The 14,712-nt window shown below is 43.2% G+C and overlaps 1 pseudogene; it reads left to right on the top strand.

Moving 5' to 3' along the window:
- The first annotated feature begins 6,712 nt into the window (after window positions 1–6,712).
- LOC146585530 (uncharacterized) lies at window positions 6,713–12,357 on the top strand (annotated as a pseudogene).
- Window positions 12,358–14,712: the final 2,355 nt, after the last annotated feature.

Raw genomic sequence — 14,712 nt, 5'->3', positions numbered from 1 at the left:
TAGAGTTGGAGCATGTGCCCTGGCTGAGGGGACTGTGGTGTGCCGGGCACAGGGCAAAGGTGAGGTGAGGGTTGCTTCCTCAGCCTGGACGGAGAGGCTGTGCATCGGCTGAATGGGGTGAGTTCCCAGGGAAAGGAGCCTGGCTGTGAGCACACGGGAAGAAGTCTGACCTCAGGTAGGAGCCGAGTAGGCTGTTTTKCAGGGGTTGGAGGCTGGGGATATGGGACCAGGGTGTGAGGATGGAGCATCTGTGAATGCTCCAAGTGGGGTGAGGCTTCAGCACAGCAGCAGAACTGTGACATCCAGTGACACCAAGCGGTAGCAGCCAGGGTGCAGTAGTGTTTGYGACACTGAAACCTGGGGCTGATTTTTCCTTCATGTTTTGGAATCTGCACAGTTACTACAATCATCAAAAATTGAAAGGGAAAGCTAAGATTTGGTGGCCTGAATATGAAGCTGCTAAACAAAAGGTTTCCAAAATACAGCCTCATCCTAAACAAGTTTGCTAACTGACTTGGGAGCTTTTTACAGTGCTGAGACTGAAGCTCTGGCACTGATCCTGCCCAGGTTTGCTGCAGACTGCCAGGGAGTAGCCTGCCAAGCATGCAGCAGTTTGCACAAACAATCTTATTTGCCAGTCGAGTGATCAGAGCAAAAATCATCTCCTGACTAGATGAAGTGATGCAGAAAGCATCAGCATTTGGTGTGGGACTGGAGCTCTGCTGCAAAGTATTGCACACCGGTGGCCAGATGCTAGAGAAACTGGGTGACTCATGATGACATGTGGCTCTCTTGGGATATGAATTGTACATATTGGTGGGTTTGCTTTTGGAACAACGTAACTATTCTGAGCATAGCTTAGAGCATAGCTTCTGGTCCAACAGCTGGTATTTCAAAGTGTTTGAGATCCATGTGCCCACTTGCATAGCACTTTAGAAGAACTGTCAGGAAAAGAGCATTCACAGAGTTGAGTGGAGATGAAAGAAGGTARCATGATCACACACTATTCTTCTCTCCTTGCCTTGCAAGCAAATGCTCACAGACTCTATTTGTGCCAGCCATTTGCAGATGTGAAACGCAATATAGCTTCTYTGCAAGGCGTGGGTATGGGTCTGCTTCTCAGTGAGCTGGCAGGCCTGCCTCCTCCTCTCTCAGAAAGCAAGCGGACAGAAACATAGCAGAGATAAAAAGGTACTTCTGACATATGATTCATTTAGTCTATTCCAGACTTTGGTGAGGCGAACTGTGCCCCAGCAAAGCAATACTTCTCCCTATTACTGTAAAAGGAGTCTAGACAACTAACTCAGTCGTAGGTGTCCATACTGTGACATCTGAAGATAGGGGAGATTAATTCCACCCTTCTCTATTTATCCTTGGACAACAATTAGCACAGCTTTTGACATCCTCCTGTGTCCTTTATGATGTTGGTCTGGTGAGTCTTGCCTCACCTATTACCTTTGCAGTGTTTGTATGCAGCAGCAGAACYAGTGAAGCCTCCTTTCCTATGACTTTATGTCTCAAAGTTGGATGAATTCAGCTYAAATTGCAAGATTTTCCCTTAACTTGTTTGTATATTTTCATGAAATTTTAAAGAATTGAGTATCCTAAGGATTTTGCTTATCCACCRAATTTAGCTGTATTTCTGACAATAAATTAACAAGTTACTGGAGAAGAGAGAGACAAGCAAACAYCAACCACGTAATATGAGTTTTCCTACAAATTCAAGTTAATARAATGATCGCCTTATTCCTGTGATAAATCTAATCCTTAGGGAAAATCCTCTCAGTGTATTCAGCTAGATAGGCACATGATRTGGATGCTGTTGTTGAAACTGGGGGTGGATATAACAAAACAGACTTCTACTTGTATTAAACCTTTTATATTACTATTCCACTGAGAGGGATGGAGGCACTTGTCACAGCTATTGCTTCTTTCTGAAGTTAATTGCACTTTAAAGGTGTTTTTGTCACCTATCGCAACAGAGGCAAAACTAGTAACTGCTATGAATGACACTGTGCAACAAAGCAGCATAGATATAAGATCATCAATATTTGATTAGAATCAAATAATGCTCAAAGGAATTAAAGACAAAGGTACAGAGATAGTTGACTGAAGTTAAACTTCTGCATTAACTAAGGCTTATTCTGCCCTGTGTATCTGTGGCATTTAATCTCATTGCAACCATTTCAGAGGTTTCCCATAGAATAGGATATAAAGGCAACTGAGACTAAGTTGTCAGACTTACAATTTATTAAGATAGGGATGGCTGCTGGTGAGGGAGAGGGTTGTGCAGTGTGAATGCGCGGCCTGATGCTAATGTGACGGCTAGAGCCCTCCCTCTTTAACCATCCTCACTTATAAAGTGGTCTGCATCAGCTTTGCTGGTTAGATTAAATCCAAAGAGGGAATCTAGAGATCATTGTGACTGACTGTGAAACTTGTCTATACTTGGATTTAAGATATGAGTTTCTCCACCAAAGCAGACATGAGTTAAATCTAACAATTTAAATGAAATATTGTTCATCAATTACACTTTAAGGTTAAGACCTTAAAATCTTTCACTGCATTTTGGAGAATATTTATGTGATCACACAGCATAAATGTGGCATTCTCTCCAGCAGAGCATGGAAATTTTTAAACAGGGCACAGGCTTAGTGAGCTGCAGCATGGAAAGAGAGAAGGCTCTGACTCATCTACACTGCAAAGAACCGCATGAGACTGCAGTTTCACTTTTTGATGTGGTCTCATTAGAGAAGTGTATGCCGGCTGAATTATTACAATCAAACACTATTCCTTCCACCTGGCTAAACACTACGTAATTTTACCTCAGGTTCTGGGGAAAGAGAGCTGAAGCTGGTGCTGCTGGTGCTGTGCCTGCAGGTTAAATAATAATTCAGTCTTTAGCACCTTCAGGAAGGAATCAAACCCTCTCATCTACTCTTTTTATACACTTCATGGCTGAGTAAAGGAAGAACATACAGAAAGGACCAGGTCTCATCCTCTAAGGCCTATCACTGTACTCTGTTTTGTGGTCTCCAGGCCTATCAAGAGAGGATATAGCATATCCTCATGCAGATACAAGGAAACAGYATTTTTTCTCTTAATATTCACTATGCACATGAGAAACTGTTTACAGAGACTCCAGTGAAAGGAGGCCTCTGCTGTTGGTATTCCAGACAATGTTTGTTGTAAAAAATGCTTGGCAAGATTATGGAGTGCTCCCATCTTTTGTTGGAATGATATAGTGAGAGAAGACAGAGAAGCTTTCAGATGCCCAGTCCTCCTTCAGTATCTGATGAACTCACCTCCCCCATATGGCATACATCTACAGAGGACAGCAGTGTGTCATTACTGTGAGTTCATAGAAATCATAGAATGGTAAGGTTGRAAGGGACCTCTGGAGATCATCTAGTCCAACCCTCAGTGTAGCCCATATGGGGACTGAAACCACAACCTTGGCATTAGCAGTACCATGCTCTAACCAACTGAGCTAAWCCTGCCCCAAGTAGAAATGCTTTTAATGATGAAGAGTGTCAGTGCCTTTCCAATACACAGCTACCTACAAATTATATTAATTCTGGCATTTTCATCTGATACACTAAAAATTAACAAATTATATTCACTGGCTCTGGATACATACTCTGTTCTGTGGTCTCCAGGCCTATCAAGAGAGGATATAGCATATCTTCATGCACATACAAGGAAGCAGTATTTTTTCCCCTAACATTCACTAGCCCTTAGGTAATACTGCACCTGAAGTGTTTCTTGAACAGGGATTTCAAGACAAAAAAAGTCCCATTGAGAAGTCTGTCATCTGCATTCCCAGCAGWTGTCATCTCCCTTCAGAGTCCATAGATAAATGCTAGTGGCAAATCGTTGAGATGACGTTGGGCTAAAGGTGACAAAACCTGCCTGCTTCACATAAATTAAATTGACATGGAAGTTTTGAAGCAGGGCCCAGAGAACTTATCTGCCAGATTTTGTTGGTGAGTGAGACATTTTGCGTGGATCACATTACACRTGTGAATCTGCCAGGAGGCATGGTCTTAGCTTGGGAAGAGGGAGGAAGTGCAAGCTTATCGATTGCAAGCATGTAACTCCAAGCCTGAAGGTAAGATGAGAGTTCTTGGCCTAGTTCCTACCTACGATAGGGAGAAATACCACTATACCAAATACCAAATAAATAAAATCACTAGATTATTCTGGAAAAGACTCAGTCTTGTACTAATGAGAATTCAGTTATGAGGTCCTTTTATCTGCCAGCAAGAAACAGCTCTCAAGCCTGACCAAGCTCCTATTTAAAAGTAGCCACAATCTCTTCTGCCCTGTCACACAGAACAATGAATATGACATTCCAGATGCGAGATRGATTATTTAACTAAAGGTCGTGTAAACGTTTTATCTTTGCCAGGGAGTGCCAACTCTCTGAAATGAAGAGAGAGACTCTTCAACTTTAAGTGACTGGATTAGGCCAGAAGTGCAGTGTGACTGCCCCACTGATCTCATCTTCTGATGACAATTTTGACGGGTACTTTTGAAGCAGCAAAATGAAATCAAGAGTTCAGAAGTCTATTTTTCTGTGGGGTTTCTCTGCTTGATTTCTTTTGCCCTCTTTGACACTCTGGTTTGACCATCAGCATCTGCTGGCTGAGTCACTTCATCAGAAATGTAACCATTAGTGAGCTGGGGAATCTCTTGCTTGTTCTGATGGTGCACAGCAGAAATAATTCTGCTGAAAGTCATTGGCTACTGCAGCTCTTTCAACATTGTACACTGTATAATAATGCCAACATAAAGCTCAGTGGGAATAGGCAGATGGCCCAAGTATTGGTGTGTCTTGTTATCACAGAATCACAGAAGAACTGGGGCTAGCAGCGGCCTTTGGAGATCATCTGGTCCAACTCCCCTGCTCAAGCAGGRTCATCTAGAGCAGGCTGTCCAAGTTATATGCAAGTGCATTTGTGGCATAGAGCATTGTCTTCTCCATCATTTTGAAAAAGTGCATTATAATTCCCTGAGTCTCAATTCCATGAGTCTCAGCTTTCAGTGACTGCATCTACCCTTTGAGGCAGGAGCAGATGCACAGGTGCTAAGAAATAGCATCCAGCACCCCTYAATTTCAGGTGTCTGGTCCCGGAGCAGAGCATGGGTGGCAGTATGGCGTCTGGGGAATGTCAAAAGCCCCAGAGGATGGAGCATCAGAGCAGTCTGCTGGAGCCACCGAGCTCCACAGGCAGCTGCATAGATCTGGCAGATGCAAACCCTACCTCAGGAGTCTTGCAAGGGCTTCAGGGAAAACTCTGCCTGTTTAGCACCTACAGGCCTCAGCGTTCTTCGGAAGGAAGGTGCCYCTAGGCTCTTTCAAGCAGCTAAGTGGGAATCACATGAAAGCACCCAGGGAAGGCTGCTGCTTCTGTGTTTGATCTTAGCCCCGCRGTGTGGCTATCCCCACATTTGGAAGCTGAGCTGCAGTCCCTCTCCTTGTTCCTCCTTTCCAAGTCCCTTCCCCAGTACTATCCCTGGTGCTCCTCTCTGGGCAGCTGTATGTTCCTGCACTGGCATCCTTGCACTTCAGGCACTGTGCCCAGGCTACGTGGTCTGTCCAAGTTTATCAGCTCTGGTGTCACTGCCTGCCACGTTGCTCCTCATTGCAGCAGCTAGGAACTGGCAGCCTGCTGGTTAGCGTGCTGTCAGAAAAGGGGCCAGCTTCATTTTCTTTCCTTGTGCTGCTCAAACTCACATCTCCTACACCCCGTAGGGGCAGCCTACCTGCCGAGCAGCGGGRAGGAAGCACCTCTCTCCCTTTGCTGGAGCTGTGAAGGACAGATGGAAAACAAGGCACAGAGTGTGGCCAGGTAACCTAGAGATTAAAGCACTTGCCTGCAAAGAGATGTGGGCTCTGAGCCCTGCATTCAGGGTTGTTTCTGACAGAGGGCCCAAAACCCAGGGATCACCTCTCTTCCAGTGGGCATCCTACGGACATCCTCCACAACCAGATTCCTGAGTATATGTTGCTCCCTTCTCTTCATTCCTTTCCAGGAATCTTCAGTTCCTGTGCAGCTTGATCAAGGGGACARAGGTGCTGGCTTCTCCTTTAATTGCATATGTGAAAAAGATTTGTTTGTAGGATACTGACTTTTCTGGTCTGTGTTAGCAGTTTCCATGAGGCTTCCTTTGTCATGCCTCTTGCGGAGTTCAGACTGTGGATACTTGATTAAATTACTTTGGATTAAGGTGCCTCTAATGCCTAGGTGAATGCTCTTGCTTTGTGATGAATGTGAAGTCATTTACACTTTTTTACCTTGCATTTTGCTAGATAGGAGCGTACACTCATGAGTAGTTAGCATGGAAGGAATGACGCACTGTAAATTCACACTATCAATTAAATCTCTTCATGTACCCAGCTCTTCACGTACCTCCATGCAATGGAGGAAAACCTTGTTTCAGGAGTGTGGGTGAGGGGAGGTGTGAGGAAGATACTCTGTCAAAACAAACACTTCTGAGCACATTTAGTAGGAAAATCAAGGGAAATCACGAACKGTGTGCCTGCAGTCTTGTCTGCAATTTTATTTGTCTCAGATGGACTCAAAGGCTGTGCCTGCAGCACACCAGAGTTGAACCTGTCCTGAAGAACAGCACAAAGAAAGGATCACTGTGGAATGGGGTAGCATTTTCAACTCAGATGCCAGTATCCCAATTAAAATGGGTAGGCATGCCCATCTGTGCTGTGCCAACACAAGCACTTGCATGGGTTTACAGTGAACTGGAAAAGGGACCAGCACGGCTGGAAAATGCTGCAGCCTTGAATCAAGCTTTTTCTGGAAGTTCAGCCACCAATGCCAGCTTTCTGGTAAAATGTACGTGTTAACAGAGTGCACCATACAGAGGTAGGCAATACCTGATAGCAGGGCTGCAGCAAAGTGCTGTACCAGAGCCTGAAACTCCAAGGCAGGTAAGGTAGTGGCAGGTCTCTTTCATTCATTTCAGTTTGTAAGTGGCTGAGGCCCAAGGAGGGAAGAGTTGTTTTAAATCAAAGTGATTTAATGATCCCTTTGCACTTCCTCCAGGTTACTTTTAACAACTGCATCAGTTTGCTGCTCTGGATTTGCAGGCTTTGTCCCTGCTCTTTTTGGAGGCAGTGCACTGATGCTGTCAAAGACAGGATTCACYGATGTTTAGGGGTGCAGAGCTAAGATCTGGGTGCTGGCCAGGGGCACTCTCAGTGCAGAGCTGCAGTCTGATACGGGGCTGCAGGAGGCCTCTGGATGCAAGAGCTGATGTTGGAGGACGCAAGCATGTGCTTCCATCAATGTAGYACTCCAGCCTTGCGCATGGCTCTGGCATGCCAGCTGTGCAAGGTGCAAGCACATGAAACCCTTGGGTTGTTGACAAATGTTACTTCTCCTACAGTATTGAAAGCAGAGTAATACTGCATTAAACCAGAGGAAGAGAGGATGGGAGAAAGAACTAGAAGCTTCTGGGATCTTGGGGACTCTTTCTTTGATGTGTATTGGACATTGCTGCTTTTGAGCACTCAGAAATTCAGAGAGGGTTTAAGTGAGATTCAGAGCAGAGCAACTTGTGCCTCCCATACATTGTTTTCCCATAAAATTCCTGTATTTGCAGTGTGCCTCAGTTTTCCCAGTCAAAAAAAATGAAGGTAACAACACTTCCATTCACTTAAGTTAGTTCACATGAACTAATTCAGTGATTCTGATATGCACAATGTGCCAGGCAGTGCTGGAAGGTTTCTCCCTGGGAAGCTGGAAGGAAGAACAACAGGACCACTGCCTTAGCCCAGGTTTTGTAGCTACTGCTGAAGAAAAGCAAAAAGTAATTTTCTTTTCTTTTAAAGTATTTTTAAAGTTACTTTTTCTGTGTAATATTAAGCAGTAATGTTGGGGGGGGTGTTAAAATATCCTCCTAATTCTGGAGTTTTTCACACAGGCTCAGATAATGTGGCTGAGTACTTGCACTCTGCATTGATTGGTGGGTAAGCTGTAGAAAACTAAACAGCTTAACCACAGAGACCTGTTTTCTTTCTGCACCGGAAACACCTGCCAAAAAGGCTGTGTTCACTAAGACTGTATGTAGAAAAGCCCTGAATTAACCTTCTATGCATATAATAATAGGTTATCAGATGAAATTTGGTACATTGATTTAAATTAAATGCAGTTCATAGTATTATTTCACCAGGTGCATTGCTAACATAGAGGTGCCTGAAAACAAGCTTCTGTAAAATGTATTTTTCACAACTGCACACTRTCAGTTCACTGGGAGGTTCATTTTATCTTCTCCTGACTGAAAAGAATTTGGAAAAAATGAATTGTAATGGAATGATTAAATGTGATTTGTGACCATACAAACCATTTTATATAACAAAGAATTAGCTGTAGAGCTGCTGGCCCCAGTATGGAGGCACAGTACTTTGATTCAACTGGGAGCACAGAGCCTGTGATRTAACTTGGTTAGCAGGTCTTCCTCCAGCACAGGCCACCAGGCAGAGGAGGGTGTTTTCTGGGTCTCACATCTGCTGGGYGTTTCCTGCAGTGTAAGTGCTGCAGGCCTCCCCCAGGATAGGCTGAACCCTTAGTGCACCCAGAAGGGGGTACCATATCCTTTGCCAAAATGGTAACCTTGCATTTCTATAACTTGCTGAATGAAGCACAGAGCTTCATGAAGAGGAACAACTGGCTACTTATGTTCTCTCTGGACTTTTTCAGTATAGTCTCCATGATAAAAGCCCTCGTCAGGTCAAAGCTAGAGTTCTGGAACTMGCAGTCTTTCACTCTATGTCTAGGAGTGCAATCCACAGATCAGGGGAAGGCCGTAATGCCTCACTGGGAAAGCAATTCAATGTTTTTGCCTCTTCCTTTCAGCAGGTAGCCACTGCACACAATTCACTGCCAGTGCTTGTTTTGTCACCTCTTCTCCTCTGACAAAATGGAGGCTTGCCAAGCTGGGCTCATTTAAATGTCAAGATCTAGGAAGAGTTCATTCTGCCTCTTTTAAACTCAGCTAAAATGAGCCCAGTAAAAGCACAGGCAGCTTTCGGAAACTGTCTAAATTGATTTAATTTTCAGTGTCTACTATTTGTCCAGTAACAAGATCAAGGTTCTAGTGCTGGGGATGCTAGTGGGGACAATATTTGTGACCCGTAAAAGCTGCTCCTTAAGTCATGGCAAACCTGTTGAGTCTGCTCTTAACCATTCAGGTGTCATCTCCTACCCACACCTCTGGTGAAAATAGCAGTAGTAACTCCAGAGGGCTATGAAAGTTACAACACCTGTGTAGGAAGGGGTAAGAAGAGAAAAGSTGAGTGGGAAAGTCACCCTAGGGCATGCTTTTGCTCAGTATTAATTCAGAGACTGAACTGCCTTGTACAAATCCCAGAAGTGCTTTAGTGCACACGCTTTAATCATGAAGCGAGGGAGTCAGCCTTAAATAAACAGTGCTCTGTACTCATCCACTGTGTATACTGCCCAGGACTGAAGATAGTCAAATATCAACAGATAAGGTATATCTAATTTCTTAACTAGACTATGCCCAGGAATGACACAAATACGGAAACAACATGGATAATGGCCCCTTTATGGACCTTTGTTTCTGCAGAGTTGAGTGAGGATCTTGAATTGGGGCACATGGTCCTACCACTCCTTATGGATGGGGCTACCACCTTCTGTCTTGGTTTTGTCTCTAGTTCCCTTCAGGGGTCTGTATGGGTGAGTACAGTTAGTAAGTCCTGCAGAAAGTGATGTCAGTGAAAGCTTAGTGTGCTTGAGGAAGGAAGGTGGCATAGGGTTTCAAGCTATAGTATCCTGAATGGCTTGCACTGTTGCTTGTTATGAGCACCATCCAGTGTAGAACGGTTCTCAGGTAGTTGTGCCTCCTAGATGTCTCTTTGCATTTTGTTTTGCAGTGGATGTGCTTTTSTGAAGCTACCAAAGCATGCCAAGAGTAGATGACCAAGAGCTTTGCACTGTGGCATGGACAAACTGGATTTTTCTTGGATGTAATTAAACTGGAAACTATGCTTCAGTGCTAATAGGAAGGGATGCAATACCTTGAAACATGGTCATTTCAAGTGGGCCGTTTCACACCTGAAATACTCCTGAATGTGCTCAGAATCCATGTGCTTTAGCTTCCAATGATGTTTTGAGAATATGCCATTTTTCCAAAGAAAAAAGAAGGGAAAAGGAAAAGCCCCCCCCCCCCAGACACTCATCTGACCACAGTGGCAACAAGAGAGCTGCATCCCTATATTCAGAGTTGGAGGAGATACTGGAACAGGAACAAGCCACTCGAGTGAGTTACTGGAGCAGCAACAGGAACTTCTCTACAGATGATAAACACTGCCTCTGTTCCTTCCATGCTTGTGGAAGTTCACCTTATTTTTAAGCTTCACTCATATATACCACACAGGCTGTACCTGTCATTAATGTGACATGTGCATGGTTTATTCTATTGCATGACCAATGAGAGTGCATTTTTAATAAACTCCTCTGTGGTCTTTGCTATTTAAGGTATTTCTTAAGAATTGCTCTTTAGGAATTTTATCCCCAAAGTTAGCAGCAAGCAAACTCAGTACAACATACCTGTAGTGTGAGAGGGTACAAGATCTCACACTGCCTAGCAGCTCGGGATGAGAAGGGGTTGGGTACAAAGTCATCTGGCAGCTATGCTAGCAAGTATGCTATTGTGAAAGCCAAGCTGAGATGCAACACTTGGTTCCTAATTGACCAAGTCTTAAAGTAAATCCTTGTCTCTAAAGSAACAGGTGGAACACACCAAAAGGTAAAGGTGAGGGTAAATCTAAACAAATGAGTTATACTGGGTATAGTATAGTATTATTTTTATGAATACTCAGTGAAGAATGCATATGAAATCTAACACAAAAAGCCTCAATAACTTTAAAATCTGAGYTTAGAAGGTCTAAACTTGGAGGAGCCAGTGTCTAAGGCTTCGTGTCCATGAAGAGTTCARTTGCTACCTCCAGTCTTTACATTAGCTTACATGGACTTCTTGAGGATCATATTTAAGTACAGCTCTCTGTGGACYCTCTCTCTACTTCTCTGTGGACTACTAAAAGAGATCTATTTGGTAATCTAGGATAATATCTGACTAAGYTGTCTGTTTAGGTAGTTAACCGATTCCCCTTCATTAGGATATCACTACACTTCAGAGCTGCTGTGTTCACAGAATTATAGAACTTTTTATGCTATAATGATGCAAAACTTTTCCATGATGATGTGTACAATGCTCATTAACCGGTCACTGAAATCTACCTGGAAACTTTAACAACATCAGTTAAAGGCAATTTGTGTTTACTTGTCTGATTTTGTTATCGTAAGGTTGTTCCTGCAGTAATTTTGCCTCAAGGATGCAAAATAACAAAAATTACTGATGGTTGCTCTTTAGGAAGGCAGTTCCCCAGGCAGACTTAACCACAAAAGTGTTTTTATGACATAATTTGATTAAACTTTTTTGCCAATGGCAGCGCTCCGAACCAGATCAGGCTTAGAAGCACTGCTTGGGACCTTGGCCTCTGAAGACTTAGTTGCTGTTGGAGTGGTCAGGGAATGGTAAGCTTTGGCAAGCCTGCCTCAAAGGACTGAAGGRGTGTCTTAACTTTAGGAAAAGTATGCAGCCTGCCTAGTGCCAGAGGATTACATTAGAGGGTTTCTGGCTGTGGAATCTCTTTACTCATCCTCAAAGACACTGATGTATGTGGCTGTGCTGTCTTACGTATGCAGGCTGACTGGTCATGCTGAAAAATCCCCTAAGTTGTTGTGTGATGTTAGACTTGAAACATTGAGCAGGCATTGTAAGGAATAAATACTCAATTCTAACAATTGAGGTGTTGTGATCTCTTTTAGGAGCTCTGGAGTCTATGTGCATATCCCATTATGAATGTTTACTGTTTTGTGCCTTATTTACYGGGCACTTTGACTGGAAGAGATGGTGGCAATGCACTAAAATCTTTTGCAGCCAGAACTGCTCTTTTTCAATGACTTCCAGCTGACAGAAAGGACAACTATGCTTTGTCTGCACAGCTCTTCTATCTGTGAGTCAGCAGAGACATGTCATCAGCCTTAGGCTGTCGGGAGAGCCATGGCTGCGCCCTGTTCTGGCTCTCCAGAGCTAGATGGTAATTTGCAGCTGGAAGGGCCCCTCCTTATGCAGTCAAGCAGTCTGTCTGTAACAAAGAGGGAGTTCATTACTGTTCTCCAGTGGGCCTTTAGGTTGCTTGGCCTTCACCCAGAGCAGTATGGCGTGCGTTCCTTCTGGCRGGGGACTGTTGTCACTGCTCTGCGCTGTGGGTATTCTGAGGAAGATATTACTTGCTTGGCAAGGTAGCAATGTATGAACCCGGAGCGATCATAACCATGGAGACCAATTGGCAAATTGAAACTAATGAATTACTTTCTGTAGTGCAGAATTTYTAGTTTATAATCTTTGGCAGTAATTTAGTATTAATAGCTGTAATGAGTGTTTTATTTCAGAAGGRATGATTTCTGAAGTTAACTCGCTGCTTGCATTGTCTAGTGTTGAGGGTGGGGAGAGTGTCAAAGGTGCTCTGGGTTTCATCTGTATGTCTTGGCAGAGAAGTCTGAAAGCACTTCTATCTTGCATAGTTTAAATTAATAAAAGCTTCCTTTTTATAAACAGTCTCTGCCTACTAATAATACTACTATTCTTCACCCAGAAGAACTTGTAGACCTGACTTTTACAGCAGTAAGTGACTAACAGTCTGAGTTTTGAAGGAAAATTTGTGCCCTTTAATGTTGCATTCTAACATTGTGTTAATTACCTACTCTTTTACARTATATATTGGTGTTAAAATGTAGAGCTGTACCAAAAGATGCCACTGAGGTCAAAAGGGAGATAAAAGTTGCATTATCAGCCTAATAACTGAGATACTAAAAGTTGAGTTTTTATAAAACATTCTTATTCTTAAGAGATAAGGCAATGACTTGAACTGTTCAGACTGGAGACAGCAGCTTTTCTATCAGGCAAACTCTGGTTCTGAAAATACATCACTTAATCTTCTAACTGAAATTCCCTCTGAGCATAATTAGTCTAATCAGAACTTTAATTATTTAAAATAGCAACAGTTCACTCAACAATTAATGATTTCCTTAAGATGTGTTGCTTGTTGTCCTCAATTCAACCTACTCTTCTATTTTTTTTGGCCTGAATTTTAAGACACTCCTAAACTTGAGCAGTTCTCAACCCTAATCTTAGAAGTACTCAAATCATTGTACTTTAACTTCRTAATTTGAATTATATACTGCTTGATAGCATCCATCTGAATGCTTTTCATCATATGGCTAGGTTGGGAGAGAACTGGTGGGTATGAGAATGTGTTTACCCTGGCTGAGAACTATAGTGAGCAAGCTTACWGATAATTCTTGTTAGTCACTGCTCTAAACATGGACCATAAGTATTATTAAACTGGCTAGTGTATGCCCTTTTCTAACTAATCATTGGGTGCTAGCTGAAAGTTGATAAGGCTGGCTTGACCTCTAGGTAGATAACTGTATGAGTTTTCTTGAGATTTCTGGTTACTAGAAGTTAACACTGTCCATTTAGGCCACCACCAATCAACAGCAGTTGTATGTTTTGCTACATGGCAAAAGCGGTGTTTGGATTCTCTGTAGGACTTTAATACAGTGTGGCAAGACTTAAGTGGTCGCTATCATATCTAAGGTTCTCTTGAGGTCTTTGTTTTAGCTGCAGCTCAGCTAGAAGCTATTTGTGTTTCACTGTCTGGCTTTGTTCATTAGAAATGCTTGTTTATTMAATAACGTCTGTCTGGATACATAACATCTAACTGTAAGTAGAACTGAGGTGATGTGAACATAGCAATGCACCAGGAACTTAGCCTGGAGTCCCTACTGGCTGTTGCTGCCACTGGTTAGACTGCGTAGATTCTTAATTGTTCCTTACRCAAGTGTGTTTTATGTGCTCAGTGCAAACCTTGATAGACTTTTGCTGTCACCTGTGTACATGATGTATGTACTTCCAAGGCATGCTATACAGATCTATTGTCTATCATCTTGCTGTGAACAGTATGACAGGTCTCACATTTCTATGGGTAGACTTGAGAGAGAAATTCTGGGRTGGTTGCAAAGCACCAAGGACTGAACAGTTCAGGTCAGAGTCACATAGGCTTCTTTGGCTCTTTGGTAGTGGGATGGTGGAATAATCCTAGAGGTAATATATGATGTAGTCAGGCTATAAAAAAAAACACTGGAGTATTCCTATGTTTATTAGCTGAGGCCTGATGACAGCAGGTAGCAAGGGAACACCTGCAACCGAGGCTCCTGTTTGGCTGTTGAGAGTATAAAATAACAAAGGAAGAGATGGCATCTGGTGGAACTTCATCAGTGAAGAGTCTTCCAAGAGCAGAAGGAAAGGCAATGGGATTGAGTTGGACAACTCCTGAAAGCTGTCCTACTGCAGGTCTTCCTATCCTATTGCCTTATCCCAGAAAATGTCCTCAGCCTCTCTGAGGGATTAACAGTCCTGTGTCATCGGGCAAATGGACAAGCTGAGCTGGCTGCCATGTAGCTTGGGGAGACAAAGGATCTTAGAAAGCTGGCATGCAAATATATTTGGTTTTGGTGACTTTTTTTTTCCCYCTACAGAGGAAAAAGCAAGAGCTTTTAGTGTGAATGGTAGTCCTTCTGGTTGATGTTTTTGCAGAGT

Source organism: Rhea americana, unplaced genomic scaffold (genome assembly GCF_003343005.1).
Source record: "Rhea americana isolate MKP2758 unplaced genomic scaffold, rheAme1 scaffold_8, whole genome shotgun sequence".
Classification (NCBI taxonomy): Eukaryota; Metazoa; Chordata; class Aves; order Rheiformes; family Rheidae; genus Rhea; species Rhea americana.
This window is presented reverse-complemented; position numbering and strand designations above follow the sequence as displayed.